Source organism: Catharus ustulatus, chromosome 1 (genome assembly GCF_009819885.2).
Source record: "Catharus ustulatus isolate bCatUst1 chromosome 1, bCatUst1.pri.v2, whole genome shotgun sequence".
NCBI classification, from domain to species: Eukaryota; Metazoa; Chordata; class Aves; order Passeriformes; family Turdidae; genus Catharus; species Catharus ustulatus.
The window spans coordinates 113,572,560-113,589,714 of record NC_046221.1 but is presented as its reverse complement, the minus strand read 5'-3'; positions in this window follow the sequence as shown (position 1 = coordinate 113,589,714).

Sequence of the window (17,155 nt, the reverse complement as noted above, 5' to 3'; positions counted from 1 at the left end):
ATTCTGCAAAGAAAACCAGCAAGGATTGGAGTCAAAGAAACTAGTGGATTTGGAGTGTTTTTGGAGCTAAAACGCCTTTTGACATCCAAGCACTGAATATATGCAGTGATTTTGCCATCTTATCTTTATTTGAATCAAGGTTTGATTTGTCAAACATTTTACAAAAGTTTAATCCTTTTAACAAATAAAACCCACCTTTTAAATACACAGCACACTTTACTGCCAAGAGCAGTAGTCTGGTATGAAGCCAACACTATGGATGAATGGGCTCTGCCAGGCCTTCAGGCTTTATGTGGATCTTTAGGGACTGCCTTCCTGAAGGTCCCAGGTGTAGCTTCTTTCAAGGCAAACTCCACAGCTCTGGAGCATGAACCTCTGGCTTCTCTCTCTTCCCAAATGGAAAACTCAAATTCAGGTCTACGCTTCACACATGCCACAGTAAAAGTTTTAAGACAAAGCTTTTTAAAAGATTGTAAGGCAACTTGAAAGCCCCTGTATGTAAGCAGACATCTGCCTGAAGTTCTCAGGGGACTTGGGACTTTGAAAGGTGGGTGAACCCTGATGGGCTGTGGAGAAGAGGTTGTGCTTTACTTCTCCCAGTAGAGACCATGGTGGATACACAAAGCACCTGGGTCATGACACTTAGGGTAAGTTTGTCACAATAAGACTCTCTGCTGGCATGGCTGAATTGCTACCAGTACCCAGTCTCAGGAGTTTAAGAATCTTTGAACTGTCCTATTATGCTTCAGGACTGTTTTGTCCTTGGAGAAATCATGCCTTTTGGCTCCAGGGTTCTTTTCAAGTGGGAGCTATCAAGATGTCCATAGGAGCTTTGGTCCACTTTCTCTTGATGTATGACACCTGGCTGTCACTTGGCTGAGCTGCATCTCTGAGATGGGATGCCTCCATACATTTGATGTCTGAACAGCTTCTGTATCCTACCAAATAGGTGGTAATGTTGTCTTCTCTAGCTATCACTGCTTGCACTGGATACTGCAGGACTCAGATGAAATGGGCTGGATGCCAAAGGCCTGAGGACAGCAGTGGCTTTCCACTCGCTGCCAGTCACTGACTTCACACCAACTGCAGACCCCCAGGCAGATCAAGAGCCACAGGCAGAGCCCACAGATGGATCACTCAGGTAGGCATACTGTGGCAGCAAATTTCTTTCTCCAAGAAGCAAAAAGATTTAATCTTGTCTGCACTAGAGCGACTCTTTCTTAACAATGACAGACCAGTGAGCGTGTGTCCAGGGGCTGATGATCCTGTGGTAGTACTGAATAATTGACTGTGCTTCTCTGGCCCCTGCTGGTGAGGTGGCAAAGTAGTTTTGACCCCGGGGAAGTGGTTCCTTGCATCTCCCAAGCTGCTTTTGGTGAATTTAATGACTGGGACACCATTTCCAAGTTACATGAATTACTCCCAGCCAGGTTCAGCACAACCTCTCTGACCAGGGCATTTCCTACGTAGGTAGTCAAGAAGATCTCTTAAGCTAGCTAAATATTCTGAAATAGAAGCAAGATAATATTTCTTTTCTCATCCTCTGTGGTCTGTGGGGAGGGAATAGAGACAGCCACCACTCATTTAGCAAGAGCAATTCAATTTTTAAGAAATGGGAAGAGACACTAAAAAGTACTCTATGACTTAGGGTCATTTAAGCAGATAGCACTGAAGCAAAACCTTTGATTAAGAGTAGCAATTATTTTTAGATACATTATTACATATTATTCAAATTCATTGCAACTGAAAAAATAATGCATCTATCACATTCATTTTCTATTAATTTTATTTTAAATAAGCCCTAAAAATGTTATAAAGAGTTTGAAACATAATTGCTAGCATGACTACCCTATCTGCAGCCAAATAAGGGTTTTTTTTTATTAGACTTCATTTTATAAGTGGAATGTGACTTGAAAGTTTGAATTCAATCCGTCTCTACTCAGCACTAAGCCATATATTGCAGAGGTACAACATTTAAATCTTGCCAAGATACCTTTGCAACCAGAGAGGCAAGAGAAAGTTCAGTTCTGTAAAGGGAAGGCTTAGATTCTGGAGAGCAGAGCCAAATCTGTGGAGAAAATCCTAAAACTGCAAATACCATGGATTTAGATTGATCCTAATAATGCATTTTATTATTTAGATGTAATAAAAATTCAAATTATGTGAAAAATAGTAAAACCTCTAGTTTTAGAGTGTAGTGAGAGAGATTGAAGTATTTTTAGGCTATGCTATATGAATGCCAATATAGATGGTAGAGTTTTCATAGCTATTCATCCAACATTTACAGAAAGATATTAACAATATATCACCGTTCACTGCCAGCTGCAAACACATATAATCAGTCACAAATTATGTATTTAAATTTTGGGAACATTAGATGTTTTATGTAATGTTAGACCATCCAGAGATACTGAATAGGGAGTCTCTGGCCCAGTCCTGGTCTCTTTGATATCTCTATTGACATCAAAGTGAGAGCCATATGCAAAGGGTTTAACACTGCCATCTGCAGATTGCTATCAGATTTGCTGGGTTTTCCCACTGACACAGGACTGCCTTTTCACTTAGTAAATCACAACCATTAATTTGCTGCCCTTTCCTTTCACTGCTGGTTTCCCAAAAGCCTGCTAGATATCCTCTGATGGAGTTTTTCTGGGAATGCTATACTAGGTCAGTTTTGTCAGAATATCGTTCTTTCCCCCCTCATGCCTCATTATTGACCTTTCCACCCACGAGGGGGCTCTGAGCAACCAATCTGAGTCAAATAAGCATGAGGCTATTGAAGGTGATGTGCACATCCTGTGTTCTAGGATGACTTAGAAGCAGTGAAACTCAGAGCTGATATCTTCCTCACACTTAAAAAAACTGCCAGAAGGAAAATACCTTCACTGTCAGAATGACTATGTGAACAGATGAATTAGGATTAATAGATGTTTTTAATGAGCTTTCTAAATTAGTTATAATAGAAAAGGCATTATGGCATGCTTGTGTCCTCAAAATGCCACCCCAACATGGAAAAAAATGAAGAAGGGCCAAGATTGGACACAAATGACTTCATATAAATATATAGTTTGAACAACAGAGAGAACAAACTAGGAGAGTCTGAAAATCACTGCTAGTTCCAAAAGTGACATCAATGAGATGCCTTAATAAAGATGAGATTTGTCTACACCAAAACCCAGAAACTGCTGCAGGAATTCATGAACCATCAAAAAGCTGACTAAGCAATCCATGTAGCACAGTGTGAAGCTGTGGGGAGTTACCAGTTTGGGCTTCTGTCTGGGGTATCCTGCATTGATACTGCCCTGAACCTGAGGTGTATAAAGATCTGCCTTGTACACTGTCAGGTTTGGAGTCTGATCACGTCACTCCACCATACTTCTACAGCTATTGTGGGCAATATCTGCAGGAGAGATACAGACCCAGGCAATTTCCATTCTATTGCAAGCTCTGGTGACTGTCTACTGTGTGACATTTAACACAAATTGTTTCGGTTCTTTGTTTTCATATCTAAAATTAGGATAAAAGAATAATCATATTCCTTTGTAAAATGTATCTGATTTAAAAAAAAAACCCCTCATATTTGAATCACTCTGTTTACTAATTTATTCTTGATAAGGATTCAGAGTAAGAATTTTAATTAATAGAGAGAATAAGTAAATAGTGAGGGCTGAAATAAATCAGTTTGGGCAAGTATCACAGTCTATCCATTCTGATATTTAAACTGTGTTCTTCCCTACTTCAGAGAGAGTGGTGTAACTTTACAGGAGAATTTATTTTTGAGAGGGAAGAGCAGACCCCACAAATGAGATATTAATATTTTCTTCATTACAGCAAGGTCACATACAACTGCATTTTCAAAACCCAGGTGTTCTACACTTTAGGCAGTAGGTGCTCAAATAGATCTCTGCATGCTGCTCTGGCCAGGAGTTTTCAACAGTTATCTTTAATGCTGATCTCTTCTAAAAATATGACCATATAATTACATGCTCAGATACTAAGGATTGTGACGATGGTGACTGGAGGCATGTGTACTGGTTCCCTGCTGGACACTTGGAAATTAGCAGTCCTTGCCTTTACTTCTCAACGGGATTGCTGCAAACATTGGCCTGTCGTTACAGATGGCTTCCTTATTCTCTGCCTAGCAGCAACAGAAAAATGATGCGCCCAATTACTGGTGCCACTTATAAAAAAGTGCACAGTTCATTAGTTTGAATGGGCGTGCAGTTCTGACCCAGTGTGTCATTTACATATTATAATCAGTCATTAGCATATGCTAATCACAACCCTGAGCCTTGCCCTGGCACTTCTAAGAGATGCTGGATGATACTCTGTAGATGCTGCTATCATTGACTGTGCTCTGAATGCAGGCTCCTGCTTCAAGCAGTAGCCTGGGCTGGCTGGCTCCAAGCTTGGTAGCAGGCGAAGTCTGCTTGTCTCTCTGCAGGAAGGACTGCTAAATCAGGTTCAATTGCAAGCAGAGACGTTTTGAAGGAAAGCGTGTTGCATGAGGGCAAAGCATATTTCTGAGTACGACTCATAACTGGCAACCCTCTGTGATCTGCAAGAGACACCAGTTGAAATGGATGGAGACCCACAGACCTTTCCTAAACATGACAGCAGTGTCTAGTCCATTCAGTGAGTAGATACTATCAGAAAAAAGGCAAAGTGCCAAACCCCTGGAGTGGTAGTTGAAGTTCTGTATTGCAGACCTTGAAAGTGCCCCGAGTGAAATAAAAACATGTTGAACCTGAGTTTCTCCCATGCCCCACACTTCTAAAAATGTTTTGACCTTGGCTCAGCTCTCTTGGGATCTAGTCTCAAAAGTTCCATCTATGTTTACTGCAGCTCCTCCCTGGCTTACCTTCTATCTGCCACCATAGAGCAGAGAGCAGGGAACACTGTCTGCCCCTCACATCCTGAGGGGAAAGGATTTTTTGCCTCCAGCTGAGCCCACTGAAGTGCTTTGGACACCTTCTAGGATGGAGTCACTTCCAAAAAGCCCCTTGATTTTCTTGTTTTTCCTTGAGATTTCAGACAATCCCAGTTGGTTCTAGTTAGTGGAATTCACTAGATAATTTGCCTATTGGGTTTGGCCAGAGCCTCTCACCTTTCCTCCCTGAGGTACATCTGCCATACCAGGTAGCGTCTTTCCTATTAAGTAATATATTTACCGAGCATGAGAGCTAAGCATGGGAACTGAAATTCAGCGGAGATTACTTCAGCAGAAATGTTGCTGATGTTTCCTTTTCCTTGTGTTGTCCAGGGAAGTAGAGCAAGGCAATATCAATCTGTTGTTCTCATGCCTTTTGGGGAGCTGTTCCTTCTGCAGGCTGAAAGCTCTAAGGTGCAGCAGTACATTTCTTCTACTTCATGCTTACAGCTGTTTCCCACTGGATGGTCTCTCCTCTCACCATGGCTGTCTGGGTAAGTGTGGAAGGAGAAGCACGGTAGATAACTGGTTGCATACACAAACACAGAGCAACCAGTCCTTCCAGCCACACTTGCCTCTCCTGTGTAAGGGGTGGGGAGTTGACTGGAAGTGGCTCTCACCATGAGCTCGGGGCTGCAGCTGCTGGATATCACCTTCCCAGCTCCTGGTGCCCCTGTGCACTATCTCTTTTGCCAGGAGAGGGGACTCACACTCAGTACTCAGAAATTACACGTTGAACACTTACTAATCACGGGATTAGCAGTAAAATCACAGGATATTCAAGGTAGCATATTCTTTGTGCCTTATGGGTCTGGAACCACCAGAGGCCAGGGTCTCCAGGGCTTTTCCCGACAGCATTACAGATTGCTGGACAGGAGGAAGGAAGAGAGGAAGGGAGAGCTCTCACATAAATCTATTGATTTCAGGGACTAGGGTGCAAGAAAACAGACAACAACTGCTGTGGAATTGATTAAAAAACTTGGCAATGCTGCACATGTTTTTGTCTGTGGGCAGAATAAAACATGCTAACAAGGGCTGAGCCTAGCTGAAGCTTTAATTCCTTTCTGTTGGATAATTTTTTTCTAATTCCTCCTGATCCAGATCTCCATTCTGTTATGCAGAGCCACCCACAAAAACACTCTTTCTGTGCATTTTCATCTTTGACTCTGGATTTGCTCATCCTGCAAATTTACTGCCCGCGACTAGAGAGGATGGCTGATACTACATGACTTTTCATGCAGGTTTCACTGCAGCTGAAGTATCCTGTTTTTCAAACAAACTTCTATCAAGTAGAAGTGATTAGCCAAATTAATGTGAAGTTAATGTCCCAAAGCAGAACAATTTGTTCTCAGAACTTCACGCGACATTTAGCTAACAGCTCAAAGAAAGGGTTCCATTTGATAAAGCGATCAGAAAGAGTCACAGCAATGAGCTCGGATATGCAGGGCTTGGTATAGCTTTTTCACTATCATAAATTAAAGAGTAAGTATCAAATAATGTATTTAGCCAGGCAAGCATATGTAGAGGAAAAAAAAAAAAAAAGGCAACTTGGAAAGTTTCTTGCTGTTTCCATGGTGCATCTTGCAAATGGCAGCTGTGAAGGCCACCAGCAGTGAACAGTGCTGGGAAGGGAGCAACTGGTTAGTTTGGGAAAGCCAAAATGCCAAAATTGAGATGAGAGTCTAGGTCCTTCAGATCCTGACATGTTAACACCAACAGGCCTTTAATAGAACACACTGCTCATTCTTATGCATTAGCCTTTCACTTATGCAAACCTGTGTTGAAATCATATTTGGAGCAATACAAGTCTGTTGTGGGACAATGGATGTCTGTTTCTGAAAAGGCTCTCAGAAGAGCCTACCCTAAAGGATGCCAAACACTTGATAGTGATCTTTCTCACAGAATAAATCCAGGGAGAACAAGACTGGGATGGAAGTTTCTGTGCAGGTGCATTGCCTGAGCTGCCTGGGGAAGCACACACAACACCTGCTCAGGCACTCCTGACTGGAGTTGAACCACTGCAATTAGTCCCTCGTTTTAATGAGCACCAGACTCAGTCACATCTTTTTAAAATCACCCCCTGGTGATTTTATCCTTTGAAGTGCTGTTCATCCTCCACTACCAGGAAGATTGTGAGGAAATGGCTCACAGCACTGGCACTCAGGTGTGCTGGGCAACTTACAAGACCAAGGCAGGGTTGTGTGGCTTCTTGTTTATGGTTTCTGGGGAGGGATCATCCCTGATTGACTGATGACTTAGAACTAGGATGGCCCAAGATCACAGCATGACCATTCCAGAGGATGGGTTTAGATTAACTCATAGAAATCTCCTCTCAATTTAGGCAAGTGTCTTCTTTGCAAGGACAGCTACATGTTTTTTAAATTCAGGCTTCACATTTGTGCTGTGTTCCTAGGACTCATAACGCAACTTTGAACAGCATGGCCCATTCACCTCAGCTAATGCAAGTAAAGTATAAAAAGGCTTTCAGTCTAGTAAGTGTTTGGAGGATGACCGTCTGTCTGACAACCAGAGCTACTGTAGCACTTCAGTATTAAAGAAATCTTGCAAATTAGTATTCCATCGGCTACAAAACCAGCAACTTTGTGGGGAGCTTTTAGAAACATATTCCATGGTCAGTTGATGCATATTGCTAGAACCAAAAATTGATTAAACACTGAAATTAGAAGCCTATGAAATAAGCTGAGATCCCTAGAAAATCAGTGCACAGCTTATTGTAAATTTGATTATGAATTTTTTAGCACTAAGTAGACAAAATTACTGTTAATCACATGTAAATTGAGACACTGGAACTAATCCACTGAAATTAGGGGGATTTTTGCCATTGATTTCCAAAAGAGCAGGATTGGGCCTGCTCTGAGCAAAGAAGGGCAGGTGGAAAATTAATGTCTTGAAGAAGGAAGACTTAGGCCAGGTCTCACTATCAAAATGATGGATGGCTCAGTAAGTAACCAAACCTCTCTTCTGTTTCTCTCCCTCAAGAAAGCATCATTAGCTGAAAATCCATGCCAAGCTCAAGAACCACTTCTGTTAAAAAAAAAAAAAGATAAATTTTGTTAGCATGATGTATTAATATCAAAAGTCAAGACCAGAAACTTACTTACAGAAGGTGTGCTGATGAAATGTTTGGTAACTGGCACAAGGAGTAGAAATCCAGCCTGTGATGGGGTGTCAGTAGAAGGGTTGTATTTGCTGGGAGTGCTGCTGTGGGGCGCTCTGGTGTTTTCTTCCTGCTGTGATCAGATGGCATGAATAATCTGCAGAAACAGTACAGCCTGAAGTCAGGTAAGCATCCTTACCAGGAACATAGGTTTATTAAGAACAGCTAATATGTCCTATAATGTAGGAACCTCAGAATTAAAAAAAAAAATAGCTGCATTTTAGAAAGAACAAGTGCAAGGTAAAGAAATAAATTTTTGCTACCTAGAATTTAGCTTTAATTTGTATTTACTTCCAGCAGCATTTGGGAATAAGAAGCATAGTTGATGAATCAATTATTGATGGTACTGTAGTCCCCTCCATGGCAGGCCAGAATGCAAAAATGGCCTTTGCACTTTTAAGGTACAACCATCCAATATTGATCACCATTTCCTGCACTGTTTAACCTCATGGACAAATCATTATTAGCTCACATGTATGGAAGCAAAGATTTCCTAATTCTCCTTTCCCCTTTTCCTGGACTCAGCACAACAACCAAGGGCAGAATGAGGAGAGAAGTTAATAATCACTCTAAGCTGCCTCCGCACCATATTCTTAGGCTACTGGAGATCCTTGGCAAGAATTCATCTTGAGACTGGCTCTGCTCTGCTCTAGCTGAGCCCTCATTCCTGAGGACTCGTTTGAACAACAACAGCCATCGGCCAAGGCTTACCAGTCATGCTGTTCCGTCTGTTTTCTCCTGTTGCGTATGCCAAAGCCTGATGGAAGTGTCTTTACCCAGCCTGAGAAATTCCTTACATAAGGTAAATTCTCCAGAGGACCTTTATGCATGATTTACAGCATCATTATGCTATCATGCAGCCATAAAACCCATAAAGGCCCAAGCACTGAAACCAAGGCTCACACAGATGCGTGCTTTCCTCTAACTGCTCCTGTGCCTCCAGAAAACGTGCAGCAGGAGCTGCCTCTCCCTGCCTTTCCCTGCCTTTCCCTGCCTCTCCCTGCCCCCACAACCCAACACCACACCCTGGCAGGTCACAGTGTGTTGTCAACCAGCTGCACATTGCATTTGATGCTGCATGTGATGGACCTGAGGGAGAAGAGTGCTGAAAAGCTCCTGGCACATGTGGGTGTACCTGCAATATGACAAGGTGACAGAGGTTGCATTCAGGTGCCATGGCTCTTCCCTTATCATCTTATTCTAGAAAGTTTTCTCCTGCCAGTAGATAAACCACTGCACAGTCTCAGCTGACAAAGAGAGAAGCAGCCTGAGAGTCTTGGCAAACATGAATTAAATGCGACTGCTCAGGTACTGTGTTATGACAAGCGTATTTCCATCCATTATTTTCAGCTACCCAACGAGAAATCATTTCAGTATCACTGGCTATCTCTATATACTCACTCATTTGAATATAATGACTTTGGTTTCATCTGAAGACTTAAAAGTCCTCTGGGCAAATTGGGTATTTTTAAAAAAAATCTTTGTGAATTGAAAAATTTAGTAGCCATGGTTGATTTCCCATTTTGATGGGTACATTGCTTCCTTAGCTATCTCTCAGGCAGAGTATATCACCTGAAGTGTGAAGTTCTATAAGCACAAATTATTCCTGATACTGAGATGCCTTCTTTTTTTCCCTGCTAATTAGTAAAGTTAATTTGATTTAAATGGCAGTTCTGCTGAGGTACTGGTATTTATTCTGCTTTCAATACATGAACATTCTAAAACTGTTTTCAAAATATTAAATGAAGCTATAAGATTCTTGTGGTCAAGCAAAAAATAAACCCCCACAAATTATTACTTCATCATATTATTCCCAAACATTTTTTAGAGGGCTTACTTGGCTTTCTTAACATGCTTTGATTTCTTAGTACTAATGACTTCTCTCATGTGGCAGAAAATTTCAAGCCTCAGCTATGAAGACCCAAGAAAAACATAAGCCTCTTTATGAGAAACATGTTATCCTAAGACAGTCTTTTTCAGTCTGGTGTGCTTGCAGACTCCCGTGGGTCACAGCACTCCTACTTTGGGGACTAGGAAGGGTAAGCAAAACCAGCATGCCCACTGCCAATAGGTTTTCATTTGCTGTGCAGAGATCCACATCTCCAGTGATAAATCCTTAAGGGTCCACAAATTGAAAAATGTTGAAAATCACCGCCCTAGGAATTGTGCTCGTACCTTGGAGCTATCTTTGCTAATTGGGCAGAGATGACAAGCAGGTCCAATATGGTGAAGAGAGATCCCCAGATTATTAACAACATGATGGCATCTGGAAGTTTTGTAGAGCAATAGAGGCACAGCTCTAATCAAGCACTTTTCCAGCCTCTTGTATAGTCCATCTGTTACAGATTTAGCATATTATATATAATGCCCTCAGCAACTGACTTTGATGTATGTTCAACTGTGAAACTTCTTTTGTAACTAACATAAAGAAATTATTGTTTATTATCTGCTAGGCCCTTAGAACGGAATCTCTGCAACAGTCACCAAAATAAATGATCTATGTTTTCAATATCTATGAAATATTGGTATCAGATGCAATTACTCTGTTATCCAAAGATCACTAAGTCACAGAGATTTTTTCTGGATTTCACTAGAATTCTAATCTTGGCCAAATTCTGCATAGGAAGACAAAGGAGATGTGTTAAACTTAGGGTGGGTACTGAGATTTTAGATAAAAAATGGGAAGCAATGTGGTGCAAACATAACTATGTTTCTATTGATACGAAATGATTTATTGTAAATATTAGAACGCATTTTATTGAAGCAGCCTGGTCATTTTTATTTCCCTTTGCTTGGTGCAGCACAAAAAATGGGTAAGGGATGTGTCCTGGATGAATTCCAATTTGGGAAGTTACATTTTGCTTGACCCTAATTTCACCTGGCAGTGCCAAAAAAGAAGGAAAAAACCCTCCAGTCCTAAATCATTCTCTGTTGCTGTAATTCTTAATAAGTAGGTACATATGATTTCCTTTAGTTCTGGGAAAAACAGATCTTTCTTTGCAGGGCTCTTTATTAAGTTATAATGCTTTCATTTTCTAGAATGAGAAACATTCTATAAATACAAAATAACTGCTTTGAGAAGCCCTTATTTATTTCTAAGTTAGTCTACACCTTCAGTACATCATATTAGTGTAATACCATCTCCTTCTCTTCAAATTTGTTTTCAATGTTTTACTTAGTGAAAAATTCCTTCCCTTGTCCTCCCTCAACCAGAATTTTCATTTCATTCACAGAGGACTTGTCTGGATTAGGTGAGTGGCAGATTTGGCAGGATTTCAGCATTTGACCCTTAAGGTAAAGGAGCCCTTGCCATGGCTCCTCAAGGACAGTTGCCAAGCAGCTGCCAGGATGCCACTGTGCAAAGGTCAGGAGACTACCCCCAGGTTCCTGGCAGTGGCCTGCAGAACCTAGTAGAGCATTTTGCTGGTCAAGAGGCTGCTCAAGCCTATGAAATGCTGAGCTCCAGGGACTGGGAATGTCTGTTTAAGGTGAGGCTTCAACAAGTGGATTTCTTCATGTATCTGCGTCAGGAAATTTTTCCCTCAAGCTTTTGTCAGGAAGACTGAATTGCTGGTGATCTCATGTACTGTTCTCCACAATATCCATCTGTGCTCCCGTTCCAGCTAGGAGCAGGTGACAAAAGAGTGTGAGGACTACATGCCACATGGTATCAGGGGCCCATCCAGGCCACCAGGTGATGCAGGTGTGCTCTGGGTGCGTGGTGGGCACTCACCAGGACGCTTTCCGCTTCGGCGCCTCTCACAAGTTTGTCTTCTTAGCACCAATGGTCATCAAATGGAGATTAAAATAAACTGTTGTTCATATTCCTACAGAATGAGGGCTACCAAGATTTAGGACTAGAATGCTCTTCCAAGGTTGCTTTATATCCAGTTTTAATTTCCCTGAAGCTAAATCACATTAACATATCTCCATGTTTCTTCCTTAGTGATGCAATCCAACAACTTTATTGAAACTTAAAAAATAAGAATAAATTATGCACTCACTGCTTAGTTTTTGTAGGTGTGTTTTTATTGTTTACAGTTAAAACAAGGCAGCTTTGCACTGGAAAATGTCACCAAGTCACTCACTGTGCTGAGTACTTACCTTCTTTTGGATATAATAGACTTTAAAATTGCCCAGTTTTGATTTACAGACATAAATTAGTAATAAAATCTCTAATTACTTTAAATACTTTGTGTTGATAATTAAATCGTAAAGAGGACTATAAATGGATGGGAATAAGAGAATATGTTCCCATTAATATTTATGCATTTTTCTGGTTTCAGTTATCTCCCTTTAAATTTTTTGAATATAGGATATCTGATAAAGCTTTTGTCTTTCATAGAGAAATGCTGTGCATCTCCCATTTAAACCATCTAAACAGCACCAACACTTAAGACATATAAAAACATATATTCAGTTTCTTCCTTATCATACTTCTTTGGTTTCTGAAGAGAGAAAACAAAGGCTTTTGCTAAATAGGGAAAAAGAAAAAAAGAAAAAAAACAACTTAGATTGGTTTTAAAATGTCCTGGACTGGGTGACAAAGTGAGATTCTTTACAAAGCAAGAAATATGTCAGATATTAATTCATGGATTTATAAAAAAGAATAATACAAAAACGCATGCATAGTCTTGTGTGGCATTTCCTTGTGTGGCTCAAAGTTCATAAATTAATATTAACCCCAAAGTTAAAGAAAAGTGCAATAGAGATGTACTCAGACTGCTGACAGTTTCTGTGAGAAACTTGCAAAGATCAGTATCATAGACTTTGATGTGGGGAAAGGTTTTGCAAAGAGATGGTATCGACTTTCGAGCATCCTCTCCATGGGCAGTGGCAAAACAAGAACAGAAATTGCTTATGACATGCCTTAAAGCTCAGAAAGTTTTTGAAGGGATCTGTTCATCTGAAACAAAGCAAAAATAATAATAAAAAAATCACTGAGTAATTGATTTTTACTCCAGCATAAAAACATTTTATATTTTTGGGTTTCTTTTGCACTAGGTGTTATTCAGTGGTTGAGTTCCAAATAAACAAAGATAAATTAAGTCATTCACTCTCAGGAAGTGGTACAGTGTTGGTGATAACCAGCTAGTCTTACACAAAACACATTTTCTTCTTTCATAGGAAGATCACAAAAAGAGACAATTTTATCCAGTTCACTAATTAAATTAACAAGTTGAGTGAGTATGCATTAATAATACATAAATGAGATGCTTTTCACCTCCATCATGACAAAATTTTATGAGCTTTTAAGTATTTATTATGGTGCAGTCTTTATATGAAATATAGCTCCTAGGACCCAATGTCAAATTTAGGGCTCTGATTTTCCACCTAGGTTCCTCCAGTCCTTATGGATGCCAATCACAATTCCTGTGCATGCTATTAGTTAAATAACACTGTGTACAATATCCCATAGTAAGGTGGTAGAGTGCTGGAATTATCTCCAATGTGTGCCTATCAATATTTGAATCCTCTTTATTTAGCTGGATGTAGCAGAACTCTGTATAAGTACATCCTGGCTGCTCAAATTGAATGTCTCTCTAGCCCAGTAGCCTGTGGTTGACAAATCCAAATAGGGGATGCTTAGGGAAACAACACAAGTAAGTGTGATGGAATTAAATGGTGTTTGCACTGGGATACACTCTAAAACTCTGATGTGGTGGTATGGGTTGCTTATTGTCCACATGGCCTCCTATGAAGTCAGCAGAAATAGCAACATATGTGCTGAGGCTGCATCTCACTGGTGTTTTGATTGAAAGTAATAACTAGATTTTTACAGAATTTTCAGTTGTCTCCTTTTACCTTCTACTGGTTTGATTCACAGTGTGGCTTTGGATTTTTTTGAGAGCAAACTAAATAAGCAACTCTCCTCCTGGTTTGTATTAGATGCCCTCAAAACCCAGATGGAGTCACGAGGCTACAAATAACTGACTGGTGCTTTGAATGGCTTTGAAACATGGGCATGATAAGGAAGTTTAACCCAGAGGACCAGGCTGAATCTAACCTGAAATAAAATCCTGTAATTGTATATAGTGTAAATGCAGAGACTTCAGTACCGATCTCTCAGGCTATGACTGAGAAGGCAAAGCTGCAATTCTTTCTTGAACTACTGAGCTGCAAACCAGACTCTTTCCACTGTCTTTGTTGAAAGAGACTTTAGCATAAGGAACTCCATAAAAGCTGGTACTGATGGGAATTCATGAACCCATGTAGCAGCACTTAATATTAAATAATATTACCTACATATCCATCTCTCAGACATAATTTTAGAAGCTGCCATCTTCTTGTTCACTGAAATAAAATTTAGCTAAAAAGTATACAGCAACAAAATGAAAAAGGACAAAGTTCTTTTTTTCTCTCAAATTGCACTACACAGTTTACCAATCAGTTTCATTGACATTGAATATATTGAAATCCTGGATACTTACAGTGATAATAATGAGTCAACTGAAAAAATTAGATGAAATAGTATTTATACAACAGGGCAGTGGGTTTCAGGTACTGGTTATTACCTAATAACCTGCTTCAGAGAGGAGGAAATAAAACCACAGCAAAAAGGGACTGCCCAGTTACAGAGTGGCTGTGAAGTTCCCTTTCTGTGATGCGTAGTCACATGCTGGAGCTCAGAATTCCCCTGTGTGGCATCTGGCACATGTGGGAGGGTGTATGTAAGGCACACTGGCATGTAACCATCTAGAAATCAGCTGATAATGCAGGATGTATTGTAAGCTACTGTTGCTCTGAGCAGCAATAACTAGCTGTCTGGCTTAGGGAATTGTAGGGCACCAATCACTGTAGAATCTAAGTGCCAATAATGCTTAACATTTATTTTACACTTTACAGAGTTAAAGTGCTGTAGGAACATTAGCTAATTAATTATTGCATCTCCCTTGTGAGGAGGGTCGGTTGGTAAGTATTAGTCCCATGCTACAGATAGGAAAACTGAGATGCAGAGTTTCCCCCTTTTATTTCTCTATTGTATTCCGTAAATCTCCAGACACACTCTAGAGGAGTTTGCTGCAAGTTACTTGCTCATTACTTAAGTTGGGGTCCTGAGTGGTAGTATAAAATTTTAGTTCAGGTTCCTTCTCTCTTGCTCAACTCTCCACACACAATGCAGCCTGTTTCTGCATGGTAAGGAAGCTGTCATGTTGGACACACTCACACAAAAAAAAGCAAACCAGTCAGAGCTAGAGCAACAAACCCAGTGCTCTGACAGATGTGCTCAGTCCAGAACACCAAACAACTAATCTGGGTACTCTGCTGCTTCTACTACAGGTTTCCTATACAGAACCAGAAAGAGGGTAGATCTGCAATGCCTTTTGAACAGGCACCCAGAGGGAATTGGAGAACCTTGCAAGAAACGTGAGCTGTGCTTCTCTGTTAACCTGCTGCTTGGGAAGCCCAGAGTGGTGACAGGATTGGGATATCTGGAAACTCAACAATATTTATCACATCTTTCCATACCATCCAGCATTCAAGTTACTGGAAGAAACCCTGAAGTCCAAACACTGCCTTTAGTTGTATGAATACACGTTCAAGCAGAAATCAGATTTCCACTGGGCTTGGGGTTTTTTTGGGCACAGCTGTCAGAGTCTTGCAAAAACTTGCTAGAACAACCAACATCACCTCCATGTTTGGTGTTTTTAAAAGAGAAAGTAATCCATCCTTTGACAGTAAATGCAGAATCCCTGTACATTGACTTCTACAGGTTATGTTTGGAATTGGGAAAGGATCGGTCCCAAGAACTTAGCAATCATAAGTCAGGTTGCAAATAATTTGATGAATACTGGGTTATTATTTGCTACTCACCTTTTGGTAAGCCCAGATAATACTTTCAACCTCACCTTGCATTTGTTTGCACTGAACATGATTTAGCTTTTTTCATTCTTAGTTGTGAGTCTGATCTAATCACATGCTTCCAACAGTTAATGTTTCAAGGAGCCCCCAGGATTCACAAGACCCGGCAATTTCAAAATGCAATTCATAAAGCTAATTGCAATTCTTCATGTAAGTAGAACTAATTATGTCTATGTACTTGACCTTTAAACACCAGTTTTGTTTTCTCTCTGAGACTTTTGTGGTTTTAATTTCTTCACCTCTCTGTTTATTGTTCTTAATCAAATTGTGCCTGAAGTGATTAAGAACTAAAATTAAGGTTTATACTTTTCTTTAAGTATGTGTTGGAAAGAAGAGGGTTAATGCAAACACTTTCAAGGCAATATTTAAATTATTAGTTTGGCTGATTTAAATACTTCTTCAAAGTGCTAATAAAACAAATATTGTATTATGCTAGTAGACAAGATCCAATGAGAGAGTTTCCCATAAAATGATTATAGATAATGTAATAGCAAAGTACCTTCCCTAATTAAGCAAGGTGTAAATCAAAAATATATAATGAAGAATGCACTTCATTTTAAAAATCACTTTAAATAAGATAAAGTCTAATCAGTAGCATAGGCAAGCTTATAAAAAATCATTTAACATTGTGTTCTGGCAGCAGCCTTTGAAAAACCACTTCTGTAGCCTTCCCTGGCATTCACTAAGTATTGGCAGCCTTGGCAAACTGGCAGGAGAGAAGATGCAGAAATTATCTAATTTAAACCTCTGAATCATTGTGTGTTGGTTCCGCCAATCTTTGTGCTCTACCCTTGGGTTCTCCTGCACCGTCCATCACTGCTGTACTGGGGATTGGGCTGGTGCCTGCAGCTAATGATTACTGCATTGCTTCCCCTCGTTTCATCTCACCTATCAAGATGGAAATGTGAAATACTGTACATGTGTCTCATCCTGCCTCTTACCAGCAACGTAACCATGAAGCAGTGTCAACAAGGGGGAGGCTTGGATGGATGGATGGGCTTGGGCTGCTCTCCCTCCTGACCTGGTGCCTCTACTGGAAAGCTGACGCCACTTGCTGTGGGCAAGTTGTAATATGGTTTGTTTAATAGGGTAAATCATGCTTTTCTCACTGGAAATAAGATGTGGTGGAGACGCGTTGTCATGGTTACTTAGCCATTTCCCCAGAGTCACAACACCAGTGTCCC